The 20,158-nt window shown below is 40.5% G+C and overlaps 1 protein-coding gene across 2 annotated transcripts in view; it reads right to left on the reverse strand.

Moving 5' to 3' along the window:
* The window catches only part of ppp2r3a (protein phosphatase 2, regulatory subunit B'', alpha), a 356,154-nt gene that overhangs the window by 291,162 nt on the left and 44,834 nt on the right, over nucleotides 1-20,158 (reverse strand). Inside the window, exon 3 of one of the 2 annotated variants that reach the window (XM_063046037.1) lies at nucleotides 12,307-12,343. The exons of the other annotated variant lie outside the window; for it this stretch is intronic. The gene's annotated coding sequence lies outside the window, so the exon portion shown is untranslated. The remainder of the gene's footprint in view (nucleotides 1-12,306; nucleotides 12,344-20,158) is intronic. 2 annotated transcript variants of the gene reach the window in all.

Consider the following 20,158-nt stretch of genomic DNA (forward strand, 5'->3'; position numbering starts at 1 on the left):
ATGCATGGCTACTGACTTCTCGTACCTAGTTATTGTCACGATTCCAAAATGTTCTCATGTTAATAAACTATAAGGATGCTGGTTACCTTATGCTAATAAATCTGATTAAAAAGCACAAACCTGATCCATGCGGAGAAAGAGTTCTTCAGACATTGTTTTGTGGATTTTTGTTGTTCTTAGTCTTAGTCGGGAGCCTGTGTAAGCTCTCTGTTATAGGCCAGTACTCCCTTTAGGTAAAGCAGAATGTTCATCCAAAGTTCGCTGTGTCTTATCACATCATTTTTATCCAGGCTATGTTTATATCATTGTGATCCACAGTGCTGTCAAGGCAACCTAATAATGTGCTGCCTCAAAATGTTATTCATGTAATGCACCAACACTATTAATACAGTGCACTACTAGCAAATGTGCAGGGCTTTGTGATAGATTTTCTACATAAAGACGTTCAAAGTGATCCATTGCCTAACTTCTAAACATCACCAGATCTCACCATTCAAATGGGCCATGATTTGTTTACAAAACATCATTGATTTCAGGACAAGTGGTGCTATGAACGTCAACTGAAACCAGCACAAAAATTAGTAAGGCGTCGAATCACACTTTGGCATTATGCCCACTACCACTCTCTGATCTTTCCCATGCAACCCTATATAGACTACAGTCCAGTGTGTATGTTTGCAATCTTTCATATGCTTTGGTGTGTGAGACTGCAAATTGAGAATCTTTGGGCTATTTGATCACAGGAGGGACTCCAGAAACAAAACAGTGTCCTTTTCTTAACTCTGCACCTCTACTCATCTATTTTCCAAGAGAATTATATATTGATTAGGAATGGGATGTCTTGGACGTGCCGTCCACTCCCCCCCGCCCCCGACCCCCACACACTTTAGATTCTAGGATCAAAAGCATAACAGTAACGAAATAAAAGCAACAAGTGCTGCAGTTGCTCAAAAGGTCAGAATGAAGTGTGAAACAATGTTGGTATGTCAAGCTGTTGTGAAAAAAGGTTTCTAATCCAAAACATTTAACTTTTTTCTTTCTTTTTTACTTCCACTGAATTTAGAGTACTTAGTGGTTTTATTTCAGATTTTCACCACCTGCAGTATTTTGCTTCTATGATATGTCCCGAATTTTGCCTTAATAACTCAATGCAGACTCACCTGGGAGTTTCCTGGCACGTATGACTCATTTCCATAGTGGGATTTATACAGTTTCTAATGTCAGGAGCTCAGTTTCCTAACTGGAGCCATGGAGTCTCTGGTTGATGAAGAACATGCAGTGAAATTACTGGTCTATTTCAGTCCTCATAAGCATCACGCTTTGCTTAAAATTAACCCAGATGCGAATTGCAAAGCAGCGTGTATGGAATATGACTCAAATTTCTTTAAAGGGGCAGTGCTGTGAGGTGAAACAGAACAAACCTGTATGTTTCTTCCTCAAACTCATTTATCTGGTGTAATATAGGTATTAATTATAACAAGTTAGAAGTGAAATAACTAACATCCAACTTGCACAGCACTGGTCTAACCCCTAAATTCACAATCCCTTTATTCAGATGTCTTTCTTTATGTTTATTAAGGGCCCCACACCTGATTAAGGATCTTGCCCATAAGTAAATTAGCAATAAATGAGTGAAGGTCCTGAGGAGCCGGGGAGCAGGAGTTGTTCCACAACCCCATAGCAGTTTCCTTTATCCTGTGCAACATTTCATTGGGAATCATGATCGGCTGCAACAGCTAATGCATCATGTGTCAATTAAGCTCAAGGAACAATTTCCAGATTTGAACTAGAAAATTGACCTGGATGCTCTGATCAGCATGAAGATATATTTGCGAATGTCATGAGAATTTCAAAAGAACAGAGCAGAAGCCACCTGTTATGGACACTCCTCAATGAGCAAGGCATGCACCTCCTGCATGGTTCCCTGCCTTACACTCTGTCTAAGTCGATTGAATCAAAATGGAAGTATTGCATTGTTTATGCCTGCCCCAAGAGCCAAATATTAAGTAACATTTCAGACCTCATTCTTTCAGTGAAAAACTACTTCAACATTTATTCACACACGTAAAAGCATAACAAACCCAAATGAAACATTCTTTCATCAAGTTATTTTAATTTAGGGATAATTCTTAAATTCCCTTCGAGAGGGAAGTAACTGCTTGGTTTTGGATAACCATAAGATTGACATAATGTGTCTTTACTTAGCATGATTTTATTACTTTTATTTCAGTAAAACAGCTTAAAGAATTAGATAGCTCTTACAAACTCATGGTTGATTATTTTTATGGCGCAACTTTCTTGCCAGAAAGTAAATGAATCTAAATTCGCATGAGTGAAAGTTTACTCAATTCACACAAACAAATGGACATTCAGAACTCGGGGCATAACTTTACTGCCTGCTCGGAAAAGGTACAAAAGCCATGCTGCATGGGAAGGAGAGTTTTGTTAATGAACAAAGACTTAACATAAGCTGGTCAGTAACCTTTGTCAGAATTTCCTTTTGATCTACTACATTTGACATTGCTTCAAAGTGACAATGACGTTTTATGGATTACAAATTCCAAGAAATTTCTTAGCATTGGCATTTTACATATTTCTGTGCAAGTTATTTTGGTTATTTGATTCCCTTTTCAGCAGTAGATTCAACAACCACTATTTTGAAGATATGGAGCTAGAGTCAATTGTTAACATTATTTGGAGCTAACAATTTAATTATAGACCTCAGTCTCCGATTGAATCATTTAGTTTAGGTTACGTCATGCTCTGTACATAACAACTTACACAATGGGCTATATTGTGCTTGAACCGGTTCACCGTTCTCCCCCCACCCTTTGCACTATTCCCACTGCCATGTTTTTTGCAGCCCTATAGATCCAATTGTCCTGAACGATATTGCAGTTGTGGCCTTCCCATGAGGCAGAGCCACCCATGAGTGTCGAGCAGACCTTGGTTAATGGACTGATGCCCTTTTGATGCTTGCTGCTGTCAAAGGGCTATTAACTGTTTTAAAATCACTGATGATCAGAAATATTGAATAACAACTTAAAAGGAATTAAGTAATAAGAAAGTTACCAGTTAAAAGTTAATAAGCAGATTGGTGCTGGGTCTGTCAATGACCTGCATGATAGTGTTGTTAACTGGATCAGCAAATTTGCAGGTGTCACCAAGATTGATGGTGTAGTGGACAGGGAGGAAGACTATCACGGCTTGCAGCAGGATTTGGACCAGCTGGAAAAATGGGCTGAAAAGTGGCAGATGGAATGTAATGCAGCCAAGAGCAAAGTCTTGCACTTTGCTAGGACCAACCAGGGTAGGTCTTATACAGCGAATGGTAGGGCACTGAGGATTGTGGTAGAACAAAAGGATCTGGGAATATTGGTCCATAATTCATTGATAGTGACGGCACAGGTTGATAGGGTTGTAAAAAAAAGTTTTGGTACGTTGGCCTTCATAAATCAAAGTGTTGTGATGGGATGTTATGTTGAAGTTGTGTAAGACATTGGTGAGGCCTCATATGAAGTACTGTGTGCAATTTTGGTCACCAGCCTACAGGAAAAACAAAAATAAGGTTGAATGAGTACAGAGAAAAATTACAGGATGTTGCTAAGTCTGGAGAACCTAACTTATATAGAAAGATTGACTAAATTAGGAATTTATTCCTTGGAATATAGAAGATTGAGAGGAGATTTGATAGCGGTATACAAAATTATGAGGGGTATAGACAGGGTAAATGCAAGCAGGCTTTTTCCACTGATGTTGGGTGGGACTACAACTAGAGGGTTAATGGTGAAAGGTAAAAGGGATAATGGGAACATGAGAGGAAAATTGATCACTCAGAGGGTCATGAGAGTGTTGAATGAGCTGCCAGCACAAGTGGTACATACAAGCTTGATTTCAACATTTAAGAGAGACTTGGATAGATACATGGATGATACGGGTATGGAGGTCTATGGTCCTGGTGCTTGTTGATGGGACTAGGCAGCATAAATAGCTCAGCAGAAACTAGATGGGACAAAGGGCCTGTTTTTATGCTATACTTTTTTTATAACTCTATGTCTCTAAGTTAATGTCAAATTGTTTACGTCATACAAAATAATACATATATTCTAAAATAAATATGTGGTAGAACTTAGTTAACAGATTAATATCAAATTATATAAATAATTAAAAATTCTGACATGTACTAATCTTTCTCAATCGAGCTAGTGCCTTATCCATCTGAATAGGGCAGCCCTGCTATACCCATAAGGGCCAATGTAAATCTGAGGGGCTGGAGGTGATGTATGTATGACACTCTCAAACAAAAGGATATTTGACATTTGCCTCTGGACTCAGTACTGGGTCTGGCAGCAGTCTGAGGGGGGCAAATTCACCAGCATCTGATCTCCAGTTCCTCCCTGACTTCTGCAAACATGTACTGCAGAGAGGAATTGGAGTGTGAAAAGCACTTTATCAGAAGTTTTCGAAGGAACCACCAGTAGTTGGTGAGTAGAACATCCGTTTAAACCTGATCAGTGTGTAGAATCAGTTCAAATCAGTTGGTTTGCAAGGAATGCATGGTAAATGGTTTTTGTACTCAATCAATCAGTTTTAATTCTGAGAAAGTAATGCTCCTGGCAATTCTCTGCTGGCACCTTTGAGTGTCTCAGGGATTGTGGTCCAGGCTGGGATTTCTGTCAGCATCTCATTCCTGATCCACACATGCCACCTTCAAATCTGCCCAATCCCCCAGGCTCACAATTTGGAATTTGTCCAACTTGACCTTCAACGATTCAATGGATTTCCCATTCTTTGCTTCTAGTGAAAATTCAACCAGTTAAGTTCTCAATGAGGAAAGTTCACCTTAACTGGCGGGTTTAAAGCAGCCACTTGAATTGAGCCTTCTGACATCTGCTCCCCCCGTCCCCATGAAGTGGCAGTTGTTACATAAAACATTTATATTTATATTCTACTTTATTCAGGACTCTCCCTCAGCTTTAGTCCCCATTTGAAGGAGGAGGGACTCAAACATAAATTCCAGATGTGTAGCATGGTTTGTTCCTCATCAACCAGTTCCTCATCTCTTTGAACTTGTACCTTATGACTCTACTCAAGTCTGGAACTGCAGAGCTGTGACTGAAGGAAGAAATTAGACTGCTATCCGAGATAATCAGCCATTTTTTCCTGTACTATAGCGCTGAAATCCTTGCACAACCTGAATTCTCACACATCTCCCACTTCATCATAGATCATCACATATAGAAATGCCATGGCATGAAACATATCAAGTTAGTTGTTTATGCTGTGCGCAGAATACACTCTTACTGCCCCGTTCAAATGACTGAGAGGATTCCCTGTCTCTGGGTGTGAGCTAAGGCTACATATTTAATATTACTGTTTCTCACCAAGTGTCCAATTGGCAGCCCACTGTACACACTAAAAATAAACAAATTCATCTCAATAACATTTTATTTATACCTCTTTGTAACACTGATTTTTTTGATAAATAAACTTTCCTAGCTAAGGAAACTCCTGGCAATTCAACTAAAAATATCTTAACATACAAGCTGTTTAAATGATGCTAGAGACCCAAGTACTTTCACGAGCTGGGAACTCGCTGATAAGCTCAAGGGATCTTGATGGATGGAAATAATCGCAAAATATCAATTTTTGTGATTTTGCTTCTTTTCAGTTCCAGACAACCCCCATCTTGGCCCCTGACAGTCTCTGTGCACCACTCTCCACCTTCTGGTTTACTTTATTTTATCGCTGTATAACCTTATGTATAACACCCTTGGTGAGATATGTGAAACAATTATCGTTTTATCTCTATTCAGGCCTATTGATGACATGTTGATGATGCTACTGTAGCTGCATCCTGTTTTTCTGTAGATCTTGATGGTTTCACCAACTGTGGTACCAGTTCCTATTTTACTCTCACCTTCATGTGGTCCATCTTTGACTCTTCCCTTTCTTTTCCCACCTTCTCCATTTCCAGGATTAGTTAGTGAGCAGTATCCACTGAAACCACAATGGCCAACCTTTCTCTATTCCCCCACCACTTCACTCAACTTCTCTCCATTATCCAAGTTTCTCCCCCAAGGTTTTGTTTATATGCTGCAAGCTTCTATACCAATGCTTTCAAATTATTTCCATTTTACCATAGTTATCATTTACCCCAGTCATGATTAATTGAGCTCCCAATTACTTTGGTTCCATTCCCTCCTATTCTGTTCTCAGCACTGTCCTCCTACCTATATCAATGATAAGGCTACCTTCTTCCAACTTCCATTCACTATCCTCCACATTCAACATATTGCCCCCAGTAAACTCTAACATGTCCACTGTGATTCAATGTTGTAAATCAATAAAACATGAAAACTTCCAAGGGGGAAGTGGGGTGATTACTTTTTATAGGCACTGTACCTTACAAAAGGCAATTCAGTCTTTCAGACCTGTCTCTTGCTTCGCTTCCCTCATTCTGAAGGAACTGCTACCCTCAGGACGTTTTGGTCCAATTTTCCATTCTCCATTAACACCCACTCCCTTTTTCACAATGCTTTTCTATGTGGCTCAATGGATGCCTTTCCTGCCATTTTATCAACTCCTTCCCAATCATTCAACAATCTGAACTATTTCAAGTTTATAAAGTGAATTAATTGTGCTTCTTCTAATTTGGAAAACCATATTTGCTGCTCATGTTCTTCAGTTTCCTCTACATTGGGGAGTCAAACTCTGGCTACAGAACACATCTTTTTAGTCTACAAGAGTAACCCTGACCTTTCAGACACCTGTTACTTTAATTTCCTATCCCCCTCCCATTCTGACAACTCTGCCCAGATCTGCTTACACTGTCCCAACCATTTCAGATATTCAGCAACTTGAACCTTTAATCTCAGCATTTATGGTTGTTTTTTCTCTCCCTCTATCCTGGTAATTTCAGATTTTATTCGTATCCTCCTGCTGACATCTTCTCCGGAATTCATTATTCACTGGCAACACAAACAAAACACTGAAGGAACTCAGCAGATCAGGCATCTTCTATGCAGGGAAATGAACAGTTGATATTTTGAGCTAAGACTTTTCAAACAGAAATATTGACTGTTAATTACCCTCCGTAGGTGCTGCCTGATCTGTTGAGTTCCTCCAGTGTTTGTACGAGTTGCTCCATATTTTTAACATCTTCAATCTCATGTCTCATTATCCACTAATCTTTGCCTCCTTCTTTTAAGTGCCACCACCACCATCTGTGCCATCCACTGCCTCCTGATGCCCATGGCATCAATAATCTTTGTCTTGTTCTCTTGCAGCACCCCACCCCCAACCCACATGTGTCTCCATAACTTAAAAGATTAATTTTATCTTTATCTTTTCCTGTTTCAGATGGAATTCATCAACTTAAAATATTAATTCTTTTTTTCACTTCTGCAGATTCTGACTGCTTCAACAAAGTCTGAATTTAATGCTTGTTCCCAAACGTTTGCCAAAGCCAGGCCCAACTTGGGTACAGATATGTGTGCAGGAGATGTCTGCTCTTATATGAAGTATCAGAATATCCATTCAGCATATACTCAGAAAGAATTTCTTATGATCTTTCACCCAGGACAAATTCAGTTTATTTTGAATGACTAGGGGTCCATTATCACAATGACTAGAGCATGTTACTCATTCATATTTTCAGTTTCAATTCAGCTGAGTCATCCAAAGGGATCTTAGTTCTTCACCACACTTTGGAGTCCACGTAGCACATCAGGCAGAGTTTCCAAATCTGTCCAGATCTATTTTGAGAGGTTTCATGCTGAGAGCCAGAAATGACCACGTGATGCAATACAGCATCTGATAAAACCACATAAATGACTTGCTACTGACCAACAGCTGGGCAGGCTGCAGTGAGCGAGAGGGGAATCTGAATCAGTTTGAGTTAGGTTTTGGCTTCATGCATGGGTTAAATAATCCTCCTGGTTATTTTACATGTTTGGCGTACTTACACTGACCTATTGGAGAACTGTCTGATTACCACCAGTCATTCTCTATTACCATTATACTGGTTCATGATTTGTGTTATTAAAACGAGTGAGGTTAATAGTGCTGTTAGTACTGACTAAATTGCAGAAAAATTATGTGAGTACGCACATGCAATGCTATCTTAAGAGTTGTGGTCTGAGTCACCCTTCTTCTACAGAATACACTGTTTTACTAATAAGTTCGCCATTGAAATCAAATCCAGGCTGTGACATTGAGGTTCTTACATATTAATTACCACTAAACACAGAAAAGAAAGATAGAACCAGTGCAGTCATGTATAAGTGAACATCTAATTACGTGTTGAGGCATAATTATTCCCAAACTCTTCTTGAGCACTGAAATTTTGATTTTGCAAGTGTGGATGACTCATCTTCTGATTAATGATATTGAATGTATAAGAAATTTTTGTTTGTATCTAATAATCTGTCCAACATTTTGATGGTCAGATAAATAATGAAAAAGATAGTATACACCTAATGTTTCTACATTTGTCAGAATCCACCTCTTATTCAAATGCCAAAGGCAAGTATTCAGGTGTTAAGGTTTAGCCATGGTGTAATAGAGAAATAAACTCATATAGCTTATAGTTCATGTAACATGGGTCACATCCTCTCTTAAGTATAATATCACTCAACTGACTGATTTGTCTAATATTCCTTACATGGAAAGAATATGCAGTTAGCTCTTGCTCAATTTTTCAGGTTCATTAACTTTTGGAGACTAATTAATTCTCAAGTGTGGTTTGATACTGCTAGAAATGTAATTGGCTAGTTGCATAGTCATTACTCTATGAGGGTGAATCTTAATTCATGCAGTACAAGTCCCTTATAAGACCATAAGACCATAAGACAAAGGAGCAGAAGTCGGCCATTCCGCCCATCGAGTCTGCTCCACCATTTTATCATGAGCTGATCCATTCTCCCATTTAGTCCCACTCCTCCACCTTCTCACCATAACCTTTGATGCCCTGGCTACGCAGATACCTATCAATCTCTGCCTTAAATACACCCAATGACTTGGTCTCCACTGCTGCCCGTGGCAACAAATTCCATAGATTCACCACCCTACGACTAAAAAAATGTCTTCGCATTTCTGTTCTGAAATGGGCGCCCTTCAATCCTTAAGTCATGCTCTCTCGTACTAGACTCCCCCATCATGGGAAACAACTTTGCCACATCCACTCTGACCATGCCTTTCAACATTCAAAATGTTTCTATGAGGTCTCCCCTCATTCTTCTAACCTTCAAAGAATACAGTCCAAGGGCGGACAAACGTTCCTCATACGTTAACCCTCTCATTCCCGGAATCATTCTAGTGAATCTTCTCTGTACCCTCTCCAACGTCAGCACATCCTTTCTTAAATAAGGAGACCAAAACTGCCCACAGTACTCCAAGTGAGGTCTCACCAGCGCCTTATAGAGCCTCAACATCACATCCCTGCTCCTATACTCTATTCCTCTAGAAAAGAATGCCAACATTGCATTCGCCTTCTTCACCATCGACTCAACCTGGAGGTTAACCTTAAGGGTATCCTGTACGAGGACTCCCAAGTCCCATTGCATCTCAGAACTTTGAATTCTTTCCCCATTTAAATAATAGTCTGCCCGTTTATTTCTTCTGCCAAAGTGCATAACCATACACTTTCCAACATTGTATTCCGTTTGCCACTTCTTTGCCCATTCTTCTAATCTATCTCTCTGCAGACTCTCCATTTCCTCAGCACTACCGGCCCCTCCACCTATCTTCGTATCGTCAGCAAACTTAGCCACAAAGCCATCTATTCCATAATCCAAATCGTTGATGTACAATGTAAAAAAAAGCAGCCCCAACACGGACCCCTGTGGAACACCACTGGTAACCGGCAGCCAACCAGAATAGGATCCCTTTATTCCCACTCTCTATTTCCTGCCAATCAGCCAACGCCCTATCCACGTATGTAACTTTCCCATAATTCCAAGGGCTCTTATCTTGTTAAGTAGCCTCATGTGTGGCACCTTGTCAAAGGCCTTCTGAAAATCCAAATATACAACATCCACTGCATCTCCCTTGTCTAGCCTACTTGTAATTTCCTCAAACAATTGTAATAGGTTTGTCAAATATAGATCAAATGCAAGTCTGGCTCCGGAGATGACATTTTGACAACAGCTTTAAACAAAATTTAGTAAGTGAGCACTTTATTAAATGTGAAAATCTCTTTTTGTTTAGGCTAATTCCTTAACATATATTTATATTGTAAACTTCTGTGGTATCTGACAATTTATCTTCCAGTGTTAGGTTTTCCAAGGTCATTGGACCACGTGTAAAATGAAAGGCATTCAGTTGGGACCAAATTACCCAAAAACCATTAGTTATAATCTTCACTTTCATCAAAGCTAAATAATAAAGGGAGCAGCCAAATATGTGGTTGGAAATTATTAACAAAATGTAAATGCTTCAAATTGCTGCCAGGAAACAATGGCTGCCATTTTCGAACACATATTTTTAGCTCACATAATTTCTTATCTTCACACTACTGGACACACCTAATGCAGCAATAGAGCCAGTTGACAGTTCTCCCACCAGTGTTCTTTAACGGAATCAATTGTATAGGTTAATTACTGTTTGACATCTCCTGGCTGTGCAGACAATTCTACATGCATTTAAAGTTTTGAGTTTCAAAACTCCAGGAGTAGTATGGCAGGCTGAAGGATATTTTACTGACTTCAAAGCTTCTTCTTCACAAACTAGTTGCACTCAGATTGTACATATAGTATGAAGCCTTCATTTTGGAGCAGTCTGCACTATCAGGTACAATTTGCACCATCAAGTTAAATCAAAAGGAGGCTATTGATCGAAGGAACTCTCTGCTGCTGGTACACTGCAGACCTCATATGTGCTTATGCAAAGAAAACATGGTAGGCTTATTCAGAAAGTCAGAAGGCATAGGATCCAGGGAAGTTTGGCCAGGTGGATTCAGAATTGGCTTGCCTGCAGAAGGCAGAGGGTTGTGGTGGAGGGAGTACATTCGGATTAGAGGGTTGTGACTAGTGGTGTCCCACAAGGATCTGTTCTGGGACCTCTACTTTTCATGATTTTTATTAATGACCTGGATGTGGTGGTGGAAGGGTGGGTTGGCAAGTTTGCAGATGACAGAAAGGTTGGTGGTGTTGTAGATAGTGTAGAGGATTGTCAAAGATAGCAGAGAGACATTGACAGGATGCAGAAGTGGGCTGAGAAGTGGCAGATGGAGTTCAACCCGGAGAAGTGTGAGGTGGTACACTTTGGAAGGACAAACTCCAAGGCAGAGTAAAAAGTAAATGGCAGGATACTTGGTAGTGTGGAGGAGCAGAGGGATCTGGGGGTACATGTCCACAGATCCCTGAAATTTGCCTCACAGGTGGATAGGGTAGCTAAGAAAGCTTATGGGGTGTTAGCTTTCATAAGTCGAGGGATAGAGTTTAAGATTCGCCAAGCAATGATGCCTCTCTATAAAACTCTGGTTGGGCCACACTTGGAGTGCTGTGTCCAGTTCTGGTCGTCTCACTATAGGAAGGATGTGGAAGCATTGGAAAGAGTACAAAGGAGAATTACCAGGATGCTGCCTGGTTTAGAGAGTATGCATTATGATCAGAGATAAAGGGAGCTAGGGCTTTACTCTTTGGAGAGAAGGACGATGAGAGGAGACATGATAGAGGTATACAAGATATTAAGAGGAATAGTTAGAGTGGATAGCCAGTACCTCTTCCCCAGGGCACCACTGCTCAATACAAGAGGACATGGCTTTAAGGTAAGGGGTGGGAAGTTCAAGGGGGATATTAGAGGAAGGTTTTTTACTCAGAGAGTGGTTGGTGCGTGGAATGCACTGCCTGAGTCAGTGGTGGAGGCAGGTACACTAGTGAAATTTAAGAGACTACTAGACAAGTATATGGAAGAATTTAAGGTGGGATGGTTATATGGGAGGCAGGGTTTGAGGGTTGGCACAACAATGTGGGCCAAAGGGCCTGTACTGTACTGTACTATTCTATGTTCTAAAACCATGTTGCCCTACAGTATGTGCTAGTGCAGATCATTAATATGCTACAGCAACATTTCCTTTAGATCGTCAAGGTTGTGCAGAGCAGGAGTCAAGATTCTTTGAGACTTATTGAATGAGGATACATTGCCCTGGTGATGAGACTTATCTTACCACCAGATTTGAGATGAGCAACTGAGAAGGAAGAGGAAGCAATGAGGCAACTTGGAATGGCTCATCTTTCAAGGAATGTGATACTAGCATCCACAAACTCGATCACTACATTGTCGTTCACAAGCAGTCACTCTTACCTTCCCTTCCTCACTATGCTTCACAGCTTCTGATTTGCTGTAACGGAAAGATAAAATCTGTCACAAGTAAGCATTGAAAAACAAATCAGAAAGGGAGCTGATCACCTCTTAATGCTGGTCTTCCAGATTCTGGCATTAGCCAGTTGTTCTAGATGTGTTACCTCATGACTCCAGCATGGTTAGTGATAGACGACATGGCTCCAGTGTTGAAGGCTGCCTATGACCTCAGATTATGATCCTGAGTAACTCTGGAACTAGAAAGCCTCTCCTTGAAGGGCAGTAGAATACTCACTATGGGCAAAAATAGTTGGGATATCTCGTTGAGGCATTAGCAAGCACAATGCGGTATGGTGGAGATGGAGACAGAGCACATACAAGATAGAACAGTATAGGGACAGTACTGACCAACGCTTTACTCTAAGATCATTCTAACCCCTCCCTCACACATAGCCTTCCATTTTTGATGAATCTATGGACGTGGACCACAAGATCCTTCTATTCCTCCACTCTGCTAAGAATCCTGACATTAACCCTGTATTCTGCCTTCAGATTTGAATTTTCAAAGTGAATAATTTCATGCATTTCCGGATTAAACTCCATTTGCCAATTCTCAGCCCAGATCTGTACCATCGTTGTCCCATTGTAACCTAAAGTAAAGGCATCCGTTAGTCTTGCAAGACCATGGATCTGCGCCTGGAAAGTCTTCACTCTCCAGGGCACAGACCTGGGCAAAACCTATGACAACCTTTTATAGCATGCACAAAACCACCAACCTTCATGTCATCTGCAAACTTACTAACCCCTCTTCCTCTTCCTCAGCCAGGTCATCTATACTCTGATGAAGGGTCTCAGACCGAAAAGTCAACTGTACTCTTTTCCACAGATGCTGCCTGGCCTGTTGAATTCCTTCAGCATTTTGTGTGTGCAGCTTGGATTTCCAATGTCTGCTGATTGCATTTACATCATCTATTGGGAGGAGTGATATTAGATGATATCATCACTCTTCAGGTTTTTTGTTTGGTGACTGCTACCAACAATTATTCTGGCACTGAAAATAAAAATGCTATCATATTAAGAATTCAGATTTCCAGTCAAAATGTTACAGAAAAAAAACAACACCTTTTAATTTGTATGGAATGGCATCAAAGCTCCGTTTTGGATTAATGAACTACACTACATTAAGGGACGCTGATGAAAAAGTGACCATTGTCTAAGGTGAAACTCTCCACAGGCATGATAAATTACATTAAGATTCTTTAAAATATTCGTATGGCATCTTCTCATTTAAAAAAAAAGCCAGACTTTGCCTCATTTGTTATAGTACTCAAAATGATTCCTTGTTAATGTATCATGTTGGATCATGCTTGAGTTAGTAAACCTTAATCAATTCCAGACAGCCTGTAAGCAAAGAAATCTCAAGTTGTATAACTTATACGTTCTTTGATAATAAATGCACTTTGCATCTTTGAATGTCATCTCAAATTCCAAAAAAGAAATGTTTAGGTGTACTATTGATACTGAACGAAAACTAAACAAGTTTTTAACTCACGTTCCATTAAGTGATGCTTTCATAAATTTAGTCTTTCTTTAACAAGTGAGAGGAATAAGGTCACAACTAGATATCCATTTTGCAGAAGTTGTAGATTCTGAAAAATTGAGCATCTGCTGCATTGGGCTGGAACTTCTGACCCACCCCCTGTTCTGGAGTCTCTGGCCTCCTGTCAAATCCACACCCACCTGTTCTTGCATGAGGTTCCACGAACTAATTTCATCAGAACTCTGCTTAAGTTGTTTCAGGAGTAACATTCCACAGGCATGATTAATAGCACGATTTAAGCTCCTTTAAAACATACATACATTTTTATGTAGCCTAGACTGTTTCTCCCTCCAGTCTCCAAAATCAAACAGACTATTGACTTTTGAATATTACAGTCATTAATGAAGAGAAGTATTATATCCCACAATTTTCTGTTTTTTTTTGTTCCATGTGCAATTTATTTAGAGGTTTTTCCAAAATATAGGTAAATTCTTGAAGAACATTTAAAACTAAGGTCCTTGAAGCGGTGAATGAGCAGCACACCATTGTGCTGCCTCATCATCAGATCAGATGTTTACATTGAATAAAAGAATGAATTTCACGAAGTAACCAGTTCAAGTCAAAGCATTGTTAATGGAAAAACTTTCTAAAGGTTTTCTCCACACTGTCAACTACCTAGCCAATTCTTGTATCATGGGCAAAATTTAATATAGTGCATACTGGATATAAGTTCAAATCATTACTATATATACTCTGTGGCCACTTTATTAGGTATGCAAATATCTAATTGGCCAATCATTTGGCAGCAACTCAATGCATAAAAGCATACAGACATGGTCAAGAGGTTCAGTCATTGTTCAGACCAAACATCAAAATGGGGAAGAAATGTGATCTAAGTGTGATTTGGACTATGGAATAAAAGTTGGTGCCAGACAGGGTGGTTTGAATAGCTGAGAAACTGATTTCCTGGGATTTTTACCCAGAACCGTCTCTAGGATTTACAGAGAATAGTGTGGAAAAATAAATCCAGTGAGTGGCAGCTCTGTGGGTGAAAATGCTATATTAATGAGAGAGTTCAGAGGAGACTGGCCAGACTGGTTCAAGCTGACAGGAAGGTGACAGTAACTCAGATAAACTCACGTTACCACAGTGATGTGCCGAAGAGCATCTGAAGCCACACCGGGTTCCACTCCAATACCTAATAACATGGGCACTGAGTGTGTATTCAGGAGCACTGAGCTCCTGAGCTGCACAGATTACAACCTTCCATACACAAAAGCAAGTGCTTAGACATTGTTCTTTTTTTTCTACCCCTGAGCCAGTAGGGATATGGTTTGCTAATTTCCCTTTGATCCCATGAGCTTTATATTTGTTTTAAGTAGCCTGTCATGCATGCCTTATTGAATTCATGTGGATAGCATTAAATATATCGTCTTCCTTGTTACCTCCTCAAAAAATGCAATTAAACTGATTAAATGTGACCTTCCCTTAACAACTCTGCATCTGTCTTGTTATTGGTGGCATTCCTACAGAGTCATTAATCAATTCACAGAAAGCTACTTTCATTGGCAGCTGTGAAAGACAGAAGACTTGAGTGCTTGTATTGTTCAAAGAACTATTTCTCTCGATTAGCTCAAAATCTTATGGACATTATTGATGCTCAGCCATTGGAAGTAAAAGGAGAAAAATGATTTGAGTGCCTCTTTTGCATTTCCACCTTTGAGTGAAGATATATCCTTATCACCCAATCACTACAGTGTCCTAAATGTTTGAGTTGTTTAAGAGCCTGCATTTACTGCCGTCAATTTCCCAACAATTAACTCTTGACAGCAGGGAAGAGTTTTGCAGCATGATGGAAACAATTCCAAACAGTAAAATGCAGAGAAGATGGATTCCTGGTAAGGAAGGCAGGAGGGCAAACAGGCAAGCAGGGAAGGCAACTGAGTTTGGAAATGCTGTGTGGTGAGAGTAGGAACTTAACCAGAAATATGTAATGTTTGGTTACTTATCCACCAATTGCACAGAACTCTGATTAATAATTGCATTCAATTAGAACATAGAACAGTACAGACCCTTCAGCCCACGATGTTGTGCTAACCCATTAATCTACTCCAAGAACAATCTAATGCTTCCCCCCATATTTCTTTCTTACATGTGCCAATCTAAGATTCTCTTAAATGTTGTTAATGTATCTGCCTTAACCACCACCCCTGACAGTGTGTTCCATGCACACACCTCCCACTGTGTAAGAAACCAACTTCTGATATCCTCCCTATACTGTCTTTCGATCACCTCTTGTATTAGCCATTTACGCCCTGGGTAAAAGGTGCTGGCTGTCCACTCTGTCAATGCCTCTTGCTGTTTTATTCACTTCTACCAAGTCGTCCCTCACCCTCCTTTGGTCCAAAGAGAAAGCACCAGCTTGGCCAACCTTTTCTCTTATGATATATACTCTAATCCAGGCAGCGTTCTGGTAATTCTCCTCCACACCCTCTCTAAAACTTCCTCATCCTTCCTATAATGAGGCAACCGGTACTGGTGCAATACTCCAAGTGTAGTCTGATTTTATAAAGCTGAAACATTACTTCGTGGCTCTTGAAATCAATCTCCCTGCTAATGAAGCTAAACACTCCATACACCATCTAAATCACAATACCAACTTGTGCAGTAACCTTAAGGTCTGTGTGGATATGGACCCCAAGACTGCTCTACTTCTCCAATACTGCTAAGAATCGTGCAGTTAACTTTGTATTCAGCCAAAATATTTGACCTTTCAAAGTGTATCACTTCACAATTCTCCAGACTGAACTCCATCTGCCATTTCTCAGCTCTGCATCCTGTCAATATCCTGTTGTAACTTATGATAGCTTTCTACATTATCCACCTCACCAACCTTCATGCCATCTGCAAAGTTACTAACCCACTCTTCCACTTCCTCATCCAAGACATTTATAAAAACTGCAAAGAGCAGGGGTTCCAGAATAGATCTCTGCAGAACCTCCAGGCAGAATATTCTCCGTGTACTCTCGCCTTCTGTGGGCATGCAAATTCTGAATTCATACAACACACATAAAAGTTGCTGGTGAACGCAGCAGGCCAGGCAGCATCTCTAGGAAGAGGTAAAGTTGATGTTTCGGGCCGAGACCCTTCGTCAGGACTAACTGAAAGAAAAGCTAGTAAGAGATTTGAAAGTGGGAGGGGAAGGGGGAGATCCGAAATGATAGGAGAAGACGGCGGGGGAGGGATGGAGCCAAGAGCTGGACAGTTGATTGGCAAAAGGGATATGAGAGGATCATGGGATAGGAGGCCTAGGGAGAAAGAAAAGGGGGAGGGGGGAAAACCCAGAGGATGGGCAAGGGGTATAGTGAAAGGGACAGAGGGAGAAAAAGAATGTTTGTATATAAATAAATAAATAACGGATGGGGTACGAGGAGGAGGTGGGGCATTAGCATTTTTCTCCCCCTGTACCTCTCACTATACCCCTTGACCATCCTCTGGGTTCCCCCCTCCCCCTTTCTTTCTCCCTAGGCCTCCTATCCCATGATCCTCTCATATCTCTTTTGCCAATCAACTGTCCAGCTCTTGGCTCCATCCCTCCCCCTCCTGTCTTCTCCTATTATTTTGGATCTCCCCCTCCCCCTCCCACTTTCACATCTCTTACTAGCTCTTCTTTCAGTTAGTCCTGACGGAGGGTCTCAGCCCGAAACATCAACTGTACCTCTTCCTAGAGATGCTGCCTGGCCTGCTGCGTTCACCAGCAACACTTAAGTGTGTTGCTTGAAATTCCAGCATCTGCAGATTTCCTCGTGTTTGTGTTTCTGAATTCACACAGCTCAGTTTCCCTGGATCCCATGCCTCTTGACTTTCTGCTTGAGCTTACCATATGGAACTTTGCTGAATGCCTTACTAAAACCATATACACCACATCCACTGTTCTACCATCCACAAACAAGAGAAAATCTGCAGATGCTGGAAATCCAAGCAACACACACAAAATGCTGGAGGAACTCAGCAGGCCAGGCAGCATCTATGGCAAAAAGTGCAGTGGATGTTTTGGTCTGAGACCCTTCAGCAGGACTCTTTTCCAAAGATGGTCCCTGGCCTGCCGAGTTCCTCCATCATTTTGTGTGTGCTGCACTGTTCTACCTTCATCAATTTGCTTTTGGGTTAATCAATTAGTAAATTCAAGGTCACCACCTTTTTACTGTCAGAACAATTCAATGTATTACAAGCTGAATTTCAGGTACAGAAGCAATTCAAGCCTTATCTATTCTCACCACTGTTCAAGTCCTTTTCTAAATGGCAACATCAAATTCAGTGCCTCTTTAACAGAAAGAAGTAATAAGAATACCCATGCTAGATTCCAGGAGTGATGAATATCAGCATCATGGTGCACTCTTATCCCATAGTTAAAGATTAAAGTCTGTCACAAGCCTTGTGGCCCATCAGGCCGGTGCTTATGCCGGTTTCTGTGGCGTGAAGCAACTGAGAGTACGAGACTCCCCCCTGCACAGGACACCAGTCTATCATGAGATTAACCCCCAGCATTTTGTTGGTACGCATTCTCAGCTGGGTAGACTGGAGCAATGTGTGGTTAAGTGCCTTGCTCAAGGACACACACTCTGCCTCGACCGAGGCTCGAACCCACGACATTCAGATTGCTAGTCCAATGCCCTAACTACTTGGCCACGCGCCACATCTTATCCCAATATATAAGAACACAATTCACCCTATTTGTAAATTGAAGTGACAAATAAATGCATTTACTGACATTGAAAAACATTAATACATAATGACAATCCTGAAATTCATTAACTCTTAAACTCCTATAATATTCACCTGCTCACTCTGTTATGAAAGTTGGACTTGCAGCAATAGTTTTCACACCACAGCAGATGCATTGTAGACACCACTGAGCTGATCCCGTTTCCAGACTGGTATACCATCAGGCTGCCGGAAAGAGTACCCTCAGGTTCTAACATGGATGGTGCAAGATAGGCAGCAACCCACTTAATTATGGTACAGCTCTCAGAGACCTTAAGGTAATCTGAAGCTTGCCTTTTAGGGGACAAGTTGTAGCAGTCTTTTTAAAGTTGTAAATGTATTTCTATAGATATCACAACGCTTCATTTATACTTCAAATGCTTGCGGTCTGAAAAAATTGACAGTCCTTCAGAGAAGCACTTTGTCAGTCAGACTATCAATCTGCTCGCGCGCACACACAAACACACACACACACACACGCACACACACACACACACACATGATATGCCGTGATATGAGATAGGCCATTTCTGGAGGCCTCACTGAACAGAGTTCAGAATCAGAAACAGGTTTATTGTCACTGGCATGTGACATGAAATTTGTTAACTTAGCAGCAGCAGTTCAATGCAATACATAATGCAGAAGAAGAAAACAAAGAAAAAAACCCAACAAGATAAAATAATAGTAATAATAAATAAGTAAATCAATTACAGTAGACGTATATTGAATAGTTTAAAAATGGTGCAAAAAACAGAAAAACTATATATTAAAAAAGTGAGGTAATATCCAAGGGTTCAATGTCCGTTTGGGAATCGGAGTATTGTCTTCTAATACTCAGACCACTTTTTCCAGGAAGGACAAAGGCAGAGTTAGGGGAATGACATGAATTGAACGAAAGCTATTTACTCATTTAGAGATACAGTGGGGAACCGACACTTCTGGCCCCAAGGACCGCGCTGCCCAGAAACCCATCTATTTAACCCTAGCCTACTGACAGGATAATTTACAAACACCAATTAACCTACTAACCAGTACGTCTTTGGACTGTGGGAGGAAACTAGAGCACCTGGAGGAAACCCACGTGCACACAGGAAGAACATACAAACTTTCTTACAATGGACACTGGAGTTGAACTCTGAACTCCGATGCCCTGAGTTGTAAGTGTTGTGCTAACTACTACGCTACCATGGAAGAAAAATTATTCAATCTAGCCTGACTACCAACCTATTAGGAAGTCATTTACGTGGATCCTAGGTGTTAAGATCTGAAAAAATGTCCAGATCCTCAAGAGCATATTACCAAGCCACTGGAGCCGAGGTACTGTTATACTTAATGCAAATCACTCTGCAATTTTACAAAATATGGTTTATATAATGGCAATTGTTCCTTTAAATGTTATTAATGATTCAGAGACATTTGAATAAGTCTCCTTAAAGAAAACAAGTAGCTAATCCAATTAGACCAGTTTGACAATGAAAATGCTTCATTCTCTGTTTTATAAAAATGCCTTAAACGACAGTAAAATTTAAAAACAGCACAACACAAGAAATT

This window comes from Mobula hypostoma, chromosome 4, assembly GCF_963921235.1.
Source record: "Mobula hypostoma chromosome 4, sMobHyp1.1, whole genome shotgun sequence".
In the NCBI taxonomy this organism is placed as follows: Eukaryota; Metazoa; Chordata; class Chondrichthyes; order Myliobatiformes; family Myliobatidae; genus Mobula; species Mobula hypostoma.